Source organism: Schistocerca nitens, chromosome 1, assembly GCF_023898315.1.
Source record: "Schistocerca nitens isolate TAMUIC-IGC-003100 chromosome 1, iqSchNite1.1, whole genome shotgun sequence".
NCBI classification, from domain to species: domain Eukaryota; kingdom Metazoa; phylum Arthropoda; class Insecta; order Orthoptera; family Acrididae; genus Schistocerca; species Schistocerca nitens.
The window spans coordinates 958,192,311-958,203,111 of NC_064614.1; the positions used below are offsets into that span (position 1 = coordinate 958,192,311).

Here is a 10,801-nt window from a genome sequence, read left to right on the forward strand (position 1 = left end):
TGTAAATGTCATTGCTGTTTGTTCCACGATATTAAGCTGTGCTACCTATTCCCACCAAACCACCACCTCGGAAATCGCTACATATTCAGAACAAAACAACACGCCATACACAACTTGATAATGCCTCCCTGCAAATCAATATTCTTGCATTTTGTTATGAAATAATGTCTCAACAGATCCCATCTATAGTTCACATATTTTTGTCAAAGGCGCCGCATCCATAACGGCCCAAAACTAATTCATACATTATCCGGAAGAGGCGCTGCCACAGTCTTTGTTATCACTGCCAACTGTTACGTTCGGATGCATACCACAGTGAATACTAATCTTTAGCCAGCCACATATATTTCGTGTAAGTATTGAAACTTGCAGAATAGCAAAATAAGTATGATCTCACGGAAAAACATCTTGTATCTATCATTGCAATCACCACTTGAGCATGAATACATAGCTCTTTGAAACGTACGTGGAAGTAAACAATTAAAAGTAACACATGGTTCGTCTGTTAAACAAGAGATTATGTAGCGTTGAACAATGAGGTCGCTGCTATTTACTAGCGTGATATTTGGTTAGAATGTTTAATTGTTATTGACGTAATGCTACGCGCCACGTCCGAAATCTGCTAATTTGGTGTTGCGGAATCGAGAGTCAAAGCAAAAGTCTTTACTGTGTCTGTCCGCTTCCCCGTCCTTCATTTACTCATCGCTCCTCACGTTAACTGAAATTGCTTTCTGAATAAGAGAAATGTAGGATGGTCCCAGAAAATTCTCCTTTAGATACCATGTAAAACTCAAAAACAGTTTCCGTTGCTTTTTATTGTATTCTTCGTTGCTTTTTGTGACGTTTCAGTCTTTCGCTGACTATTTCCAATTTTTCGATAAATCTTTAAATGTAAGGTAGCATTGCGTGGTAAGCTTCTTGTGCAAAGGCCTATAGCCGCTATAGTAAAGGAAACATGTAGTGTTCAATATCTCTTCGGGAATTAGGTTATTGGAGGCGAAACAGCTTGTTGAATACGATGAGTAGAATGAAGCGGCCGTGGCTTGCTTGAAGAATCATCTTTGAATTCGCTTGAAAGTCGAAACACAGAGCTGAGTATGCCCAACATGGATTTGAAGAACGTCCATCCTGAATATGGATGTATGAAGGGCTTATTTCAATAGTAGTACAAGTCCATTTTTGATCATTCTGAGATACAGAGTCCTATAAGTATATACAGGTATACTTGAATATTTCTGATATCTCAACTGCAGATTTTTAGCGCTCTTTTAACTTTAGGACTCTGTATCTCAGAATGAACAAAAATGAACTTGTACCACTATTGAAATAAGCTCTTCATATGATAGTAACAATGAAAACAAGTGTCTCGATCTTTGATTGTGGTCGCTGCAAAAATTTATTCCGAAGCGTTGTAAGAAACCATTGGAATTAATTGTTAGAATTACGTAGGAGTTCGAAACACATGGTAAGCTTCTTGTCAACAGTAAAAACTCCATAATATTAGTGAAGTACTAAGAAGCACTGACAATAAGAGGTGCCCAAAATATGAAGTAGGTGGGAGAGGTTCTTGTATTAGTTTCGTTGGAAAGGGGAAGGGTGAAAGAAACGAAGTAAAATGTCTTAAAAAATAATATTTAAAAGTATTAAAAAATTCTGTTTATTAATCATCAGACATACTAATGCTACTGCTTTACAAGAGGTACCTAATGCTCTTAACTTAATTAGAGAATATTTTGAATGAAATTTGTTCATGTTATTTTACTCTCAGGCACGCAACCTTCAAACACGTGGAAATACTTGCCATATTCACAGTTTTAGTATGGCATTGTCGTTGGGGATACCACGAGGAAAAAATCGCGAATGGAAGGTACGCTGCTATTGAATGCTTTTAGAACCCTGGCCATTTGGCGTTTTCAGATACAAGGAGAATAGCGAAAACGGTGAATTCATTTTGAGAATTCGCTACGAACGGCTCAGGGTTCGCATCCTACTATTACATGTCCTGTCTTTCTTCAAAACGAATTGCTATGTGTGTGTGTGGCGGAGCAGGACACGAATTATGTTTGTGAATATCACTTATTTCCTCGCCGCTGCGCGCAACAATGGGGCCAAGACTTAGTTTCCTCTTGACAAATCTTAAGAAAAGTTAGTAGGTATTGATAATTTTTTTTTTTTATAAAGCATGACACTCGTTTCAATTCCCAAATGTCGTTGATTTTTAATAAGGAATGAAACTGTATTTTAGATCCAGAAATATTATAGGATCAGCCAGCGTTCGAATGCAATTGTTGAGCTCTCAAAAATGACAGTGAATCATGCAGTGCTAATAGTGAGCATACCGCTATTGAAGACTGCAGCCGTCGGAGTCTCTGCACCAGCCAAGGCACTGACAGCTCGCTCAACACACGCACACCTCTACTTACAACTACACGCTCCCGTAGCGCACCGCGTACTGCGCTGCTGACAGGAAGCGGCGCGTTAACTCCACTTCCGGCGTTCGCCGCTTGGGTGCGCAGGGGTCGCGCCGAGGCGAGCGCAGCCGCCGCCATTGCACGTCGCGCCGCGTCGGACACGGGAAATTGTCGTTATCGCTCCGAACAGCCCTACATGGCCTTGCCGTTTGACAGTTGCCATTAGCGAAGCCCCACCGTGCATTGGCGCCACGCCAATTTCTCTCGCCCAGCTGAAGCAGATGGTGGAAAACTTACTGGAAATCTTTTACCTCTTACCAAGTCACATATTTTGACATGGAACGAGCCGTACATGGGATAAAGATTGATTTTAGAAATATGAAATCTTCTTTTTCTTGTAAAACCCAACAAACTGCAGTTCTGCACTTCAGCCTATGAGTTTCACATCTGTTCCCAATAAGACTGTAGGAATCACTATACCACAACCCAATAGATCTATCATCATACGGTACACCTACTACTGCAATTTTTAAGGCCAACTTTTCAAGTGACAACGGGATCCTGCACCTTACACACCTTATTTCCCATCAAAAACCCAAAGAAAGACTGTAGTAAACCAGACTTGGTTGACTATGAGTCTCACAGTCTTAAGTCTAGCTTGCTACAATCTTCTCCCATGTGTATCCAAGGGAGACAGAATGAGTGCTGTGATCCCTCCTGCCCCCCTACCCAGAAAACATTTACTGTAAGCATTTATATTTTTACATACCGGTATATTATATCAATTCCCAAATTTCTCAGCCAACATTGAGAATGCAGTATACCGTAGACTGAAAACTAAGAGTGCCAGCCGGGGTGGCCGAGCGGTTCTAGGCGCTACGGTCTGGAACTGCGCGACCGCTACGGTCGCAGGTTCGAATCCTGCCTTGGGCATGGATGTGTGTGATGTCCTTAGGTTATTTAGGTTTAAGTAGTTCTGAGTTCTAGGGGACTGATGACCACAGAAGTTAAGTCCCATAGTGCTGAGAGCCATTTGAACTGAAAACTAAGAGTCTTGAAAATAACAAGGAATTCTACAAACTTTTCATTGGTTGCCTGAGTGCTTAGTCACTTAGATGGATTTGTGGCCCAACCAGCAGGCGAAAACATCCGATTCAGGTAAAACTGCCCTTTCACAGTCTTGACTATAATGACTGCCAACAACAAATTTCACTGTGTTCATGAGTCCACTGGCAGAATTGGCAAACAACAGGGGGTTTATTCAGGCAAGCAGAAAGGCAAAGGTCCCCCTCTAAGAAATGTAGCAGAACATGGACGGACATGACCTTTTTTTTTTTTTTAAAAAAAAAAACGCCGCTTCTCCCAGTTGAAAACTCGCATAACTGTAGTCTGGAGATCTGTATTCACAACAGTAGTACTAAAGTACTAAATGTATAACTGGTAGCAGCAAGTGCACATCTCAGTTTCATATTGTGTAAATTACTATCTTCAGAAAGCTTACTTACAAAAATTCAGAAACTGGCTTTAAATGATGACTCAAGGAATAGATTAATACAGCACACACAGAGGCATTTCCTCTAAGAAATGTTTACAGTATTGGCTAGAGACATATACGAGAACTCTAGAATATCGCAAAACAAACAGATCTGTAATGTGAGAACAAGGGTGCAGTTGGTGGCCACACATTTTGGGAGGCAACCTTGTAGCTTTCAGCTTACTAAGGCAGCATTTGTTGGTTATATTAGATTGGTGTCAGAGAAGACAACCAACAGAAATGATACTAAGTTGCACAAGTCAGATTACCTGAAGGAGCAATTCATTGCACATTGCAGCCTTCAGCTATAAATATGGCCAAGGATTCCTGCTAAGAAGATCGTGACAACAAATTTGAGCACTAATTTTGGCAGTTCTCAAGGCATAGTCCATGTCGCCCTAGTCATCGATGTTTAGCATTAGTTAAAGAAGTGAGCACAGTTATTACTTGCAACTGTTTCAGACTTTCTACTTTTCCAATGCCTGTGTAACTTACTGCATTTTAGTGAGAATGAATCAGGTGACAACACTTGTATATTTTTCATTATTAACTCCACAACATTCTGGATTTAATAGTGTTCGAAGAAGTACACTATTTCACCAGGCTTCTTTCAAAATATTTTATTTGCACTACTAGTTTTGGGCACTTCTCATTCTCAAGTGCAATTAAAACAAAACATAACAAGGAAGGAACATTGTATTGTTCTTAACAACACAGGAACTGCACTATCATATTTATCTGCCAGTACTGGGCAGCAACTTTCAATTAAAATGTTATTCCATTATGAGAATTATATAATGTATCTATGAGTACAGGTTTTATTTGCAGGAATGTCGACATATGGAAGTTATTTTGTTGGCAAAATGATACAATTTCTCAACTACTTGCAGAATCTCATTTCCTACCCGAATTCCCTGAGCATCACCTGACTTAATCTGACTACATTCAGTAACCTTTACTGTACTTTTACTGGTGTTCATCTTATAACCTCTTGTCAAGTCACTATGCATTAATTTCAACTGACCTTCCAAGTCCTTAGCCTTGTCTGACAGAATTACAAAGTCATCAGCAGTCTTTGAATTTTTATTTCTCCTTCCTGAACTTTAGTCCATTTTCCAAATTTCTCGTTAGTTTTCTATAATTTTTGCAATGTACGTATTGAATAACATGGAGGATAGGCTTATAAACCTGCCTTACTCAGTTCTCAGTTACTAACAATGTTACATGACACTCCAACACTTATAATTGGAGCCTGATTTCTATACAAGTTGTACAGAAACTTCCTTCCCAGTATTTTACCCATGGTACCTTCAAAATTTCAGAGACTGTATCGCATCAACACTGTCAAATGATTTTTCCAAGTATACAAATGCTACACATGTGGATTTGTCTTTCTTCATTCTATCTTGTGATGTAAGTTTAGGCTCCATACTGACTCATGTGTTCTTACATTTCTCTAGAAATTAAATTGACCCTACCCTAGGATCTTCTACCAATTGTTCCATTTTTGTATAGATATTTCTTGTTAATATCTTGTAGATGTGGCGTGTAAAATAGATGCTTCAGTAGAACTCACACCAGTCAGCACCTGCCTTCTTTAGTATTAGAATTATTACATACCAGCCTTCTTTGGTATTCTAATTTGTTGCAATGTTGCATATGTCAGTTCACCTTCATCCATTCATCTTATCTTTCTGTAATACTGCCTTCAAGCCTCTTTCCTTTTTATAACTTGCCATCATCTCCCTTTCAACGAGTTACAAATTCCAAGGGTTTAATACTGCTGACAAAATATATAAAATGTATCAGTATAATAGTACTGGTAACAATTTGTTAACATAGTGCATAGCTTTACCTTAACTCTCAAGAAATTACATTTCACATAAATACATCATTTGAAAATCATTTATCTGGAAATTTGAGATATACATGTGACATGCAATTTATGTAAGAGATATAACAGCGTGCGGATGGATATGTGTGTGTGTGTGAGTGTATACCTGTCCCTCTTTCCCCCCAAGGTAAGTCTTTCGGCTCCCGGGATTGGAATGACCCCTTGCCCTCTCCCTTAAAATCCACATCCTTTCGTCTTTCCCTCTCCTTCCCTCTTTCCTGATGAACCAATCGTGGGTTGTGAAAGCTTGAAATTTGTGTGTGTGTTTGTGTTTGTTATTGTCTCTATCAACGTACCAACACTTTTGTTTGGTAAGTTACAGAATCTTTGTTTTTAGATATATTTTTCCCACAACAAACTAATGATTTTGACAACATCTACGTCTGCATCCATACCCTGCAAACAACTGTGAAGTGGGTGTCAGAGAATCTACATCTACATCTATATACTCTGCAAACCACCATGAGGTGCATGGCAGAGGGTGCGTCCCATTGTATCAGTTAGTAGTGTTTCTTCCTGTTCACATATGTAGCATGGGAAGAACGATTGTTTGAATGACTCTGTGCACACAGTAATTATTCTACTTTATCCGTATGATCCCTGTGTGAACAATATGTAGGGGGTTGTGGTATATTCATTTAAAGCCAGTTCTTGAAACTTTGTTAATAGACTTTCTCGGGACAGTTTACGTCTGTCTTCGAGAGTCTGCCATTTCAATTCCTTCAGTATCTCTGTGACACTCTCACCTGGATTAAGCAAACCTGTGACCATTTGTGCTGCCATTCTCCTTATATGTTCAATATCCTCTGTTAGTACTACCTGGTACGTGTCCCATAAATTTAACCAATATTCTAGGGTGGATCGCGTGAGTGATTTGTAAGCAATCTCACTAGTAGATTGATTGCACTTCTTCAGTATTCTACAAATAAACCAAAGTCTACCTGGTGCTTTACCCACAACTGAACCTATGTGATCATATCATTTCATATCCCTACAAATTGTGTTGAACTTAACTGCAGAACAATTATTTTCTACAAGATGTAATTGAATTTCTTTGTAATACTCTTTACTCCAGTTGAACCCTAAATTTCCATTTAGGCCACAATTCATTACAATCAGTGTTGATTACATTGTGCTGATTTCTATAGAAACTCAAAGAATATGTAGCCTAAGGGAATATTATAGTGTTACAGATCACTTAACGAATTACATAAACCTATGAATAAAGTTGTACGTTGTTATTGCTTTTAGCCTGCCTGATTAGAAATGTTCCTCTGGGTAAACATGTTATACTACATGGTTGTAATCTTCAAATTGTACTATGTTATATGTACACTGGCTGTATAGGATTTATTACAAGAGAAATTTTGGGAATTAGGTATTTGCCTCATCAATAAAGTCTGCTTGTTACAATCATCCTGGTATCAGTACTTCAGAATTGTGTATATAGAACATTATTGCCATATTTGATTCCATACCTGCCACAGAGTAGACCATAAGTAAGCATAAAGTTGTTTTAAATTTTCTTCTCTACTTTTGCCCTTTTCTTCATTTGCTCTCCTTTCATCTGTATGCCCCTACTGTGATACATGTTCTATATTCCTTCACTGTTTTATACTTTGTGGATATGCTGAGTTAGCAGTCCTCTTCAACAACGTAACTTTAACTTTTCCAGTAAGTATTTCTTCCTGTAAGAGTTTATTTTTCTTAATTTTTATTCTCTCAAAACAAAATGTTCCCTAAATGTGAGATCAGGTCCAGCCTTTGGATCCTTTTTTCACAATGCCTATCTCCTGATTTCTATGGATTGAGTTGAATTGAACTGAATGCAGTTTTATTTGTTGCTGCTGGATAACATTGCGTACAGTAAATGTGCATGTAATATACTACAATTTAAAAAATCACTTATTTCCTAAGGAGCAATCGTTTTGATACTCTCCCTGTTGTGGCCAGGCCAGTCTCCTAGCCACAGCTGTCATGAGCATACATCCGTGGCCGGTGGATTGCCGTATAACTGGCACTGTCTGCCTAAGTCAGCTACACACAGCTGAACACACTGTATGATTACTAGCATTGGCAGACCACAGTAGCAACCCACCGATCTGTGTACACAGCAACACATCACTCTGTGTACACGTGTTGGACTCCAGCAGGCTCCACTAGAGGCATTAGCATAACCCACAATCAACACAGTACATACAATCGCTGTACTGTAAGCATGGCACTATGTTGCGCCTGCAGATCATGTGACATCTCACAGAAACCCTACCACTCAGTTATTTAAGATGCTGCACTGACAGCATTTGCTCACACTCTGGCCTCTACGCTGGCTGCACCCTGCACCCTTTCTATTGGTAGTGCTTACCAGCAACAGTTCCAGGCAGCTCAGAACTCCGACTGGGCATCAACCAAGTGTGGCCTAGGAGTCCAACTTTGATTCCAACCTGGACACTGGCTGGGCACTGCCTATGGCATCATCGCATGGCCGAGCCTGTTGGCACCCTTGTATTTTGGTGCCCACCGTCGCTTTGAGCACAAATCTCCCAACAGCTGCCTTTGCACTGAAGATGCCCAGCAAGTCAGACTAGGACTAAGCAATCTGGATATCAACCGGACACCAACCTAGGATCTCTTAACTGAGACTTTATCATTCAACTAGAAGTGGCTATTATTTTCCATTCCACATCAGAACTATGAACTATTCAGCTATGTGTTTACCAATAAATGTGTTTCTTTCATTGTGCTCTGGGAACGGAGATTATTACTTGCTGTCCTTTGCATAATATAAGGATGCAAGACATAAAACTCTCCAATATCACAGATTATAAAGAACTATATATAAAAATTCGATTTAGTATGTACTCTTTAACTCCAAAAAATTCCTTTTCCATTGAGTAGTCATTGAACTTCTTTGGAAAGTTATTGTCATGTATATTATCAAGCAGAGATTTAGGTAGACTTCTTAGTAGTCTGATATCCTTTTTCATGCATTTTTAAGTTACTGTGGTACACTTCATATATAATTCTTCCTCCATGTGTTGAGTATGTGTATATTAGTAGTCCTCTCTGAACTATCTTTTATGATGTATATTACTGTTTATACATGGTCAAAGATGTAAAAGTTAAGATGCTTAGATTTTTGAAGAAGCTATCCATGTTTCAGAAGCCCTTCTTTTTAAAATGATCCTAACAGCTTTCATCTTGTAATGTGAACTCTCATATTGTTTCTTGAATGTTTGAATTTCCCTATACTGTCACTCCACGTTGCAGGTATTGTTCAAAGAGTCCATGGTATACTGTGCATAGAAGTTATTTGTCTGCTTACTGAGATAGTTGCTTCATTATCAATATGAGTTTCTTACAGACAGACCCACAGTAACATCAAAGAACCTAGTGGGCTGTACTTCTCCCAGATTTGTATCATCCACCTCTAAATCCATATGTATTGATTTCTCTTTGTTTCTGAACATGCCTCACACAGTATTTTTCAGGTTTAAAATTAGTCAGTTTTCCTTGAGTCATTGAACTGCGAGGTTTGTAGAAATATATGCTCTTCTCTCAAGTTGTCCCATATTTTGGTCACTGTTCAGTATTGCCATGCCATCTGGAAACAACATTTTCCTCTCCTACTCTTCAACACCTATAGCATTTAGAAACAGACTTAATGAAGCATGGAATCAGAATCCAGAAACATCTTCTTCTGTTTAATGTTACTGTCTTCTATAATTTGTTGTTTTTATGGCAGGTAAAATGTGACACTCAAACATGAATAAAACAGTATTATTTCCAGTTAGAGAATACTTCTCATAGATAGTCTTATGGCTTCTTTCAGTATTTTTACTCGCAATGAAATAATATTCCGTTCTTAAGAACAGGGAGACTTTTCTATAAAATTTTTGAATCTTTGCACAAAGAAACATTATTTTAGCATTTTGTAAGGTTACAGGGTCTTTCAGCAGACTACTGAAACCTTCACTTTGTGCCTCTATGAGTTTGATAGTGAGTTACTTGGCAGATGTTTTCTGAAAGTTTCTTGCATGCCTTTTGTGTGCCCTAAGTAGTGTGTGTAGTTGGGCTTTATTATTTTGGAGGCACATGTTAGCTAGCTGCTGGCAATAGTCAAGTGGAGTCTGATGTGTGACAGTGATCCAGGCAGCTTCAATAGAATGCAATGATTATAATACTGAGTATGGAGTGGCACACATTGGGCTCTGTTACTTGGGTGGATTCTTGAATCTCTAGTTGCTCATTGGAACAGCATAAGGGGGGGCGGGGGAGTGGTGGTGGTTGGGGGGGGAGGGGGAGAAAGGACTTTAGATAGCCGACTGTGAACTTCAGGTCAGAAAAAATTCCCAGTAGTCAGTAGCAGAACACATAATATGCCTCACACTGTGTTTCCAATTGTGAAGAGAGAGGAGGATAGTTTGGAAAAAATGTGACACTTTTATGTACAATGTATAACAGACATACTAATATCTATCAAGCACTTGAGAAATGTCGCACTGCTCATGGAAAGAGCTACATTTTTAAACAATTTTTATTCGCTCACAAATATGGTCATTGCCAAGGTGGTAAACATGACACTTGTAGATCACATAATTCTGTTATAGCCCTAGTATTGTTATATAATAATTTATTATAAAACTAAATTTAGCCTTATCCTGTTTTCCATAATCTTTGATGTTTTGATACCGTTGGACCAGGTATTTAAATGTAGTGGTGCTTTCTGGGTATGGACTGAGGATATCTCCTGATAAATTATCCCACTCACTTACTCCTCTACCAACTTAAGAGTATTTAGATTAGATTTACTTTCATTTCAATTGATCCATAGTGAGGAGGTCCTCCATGATGTAGAACATGTCAGAAAAACAACAATACATGACAAATATTTACAACTCAAACAAACAAGTTAATGTACCATTCCACTGGTCCCAAGTGGCATGGACATCATTTTTTAAT

General features: G+C 38.7%; 1 protein-coding gene across 1 annotated transcript in view; it reads right to left on the reverse strand.

The window, feature by feature from the left end:
* The window catches only part of LOC126194769 (uncharacterized), a 262,121-nt gene extending 259,673 nt beyond the window's left edge, over positions 1–2,448 (reverse strand). The window contains exon 1 of the mRNA XM_049933059.1: positions 2,340–2,448. The gene's annotated coding sequence lies outside the window, so the exon portion shown is untranslated. The remainder of the gene's footprint in view (positions 1–2,339) is intronic.
* Positions 2,449–10,801: the final 8,353 nt, after the last annotated feature.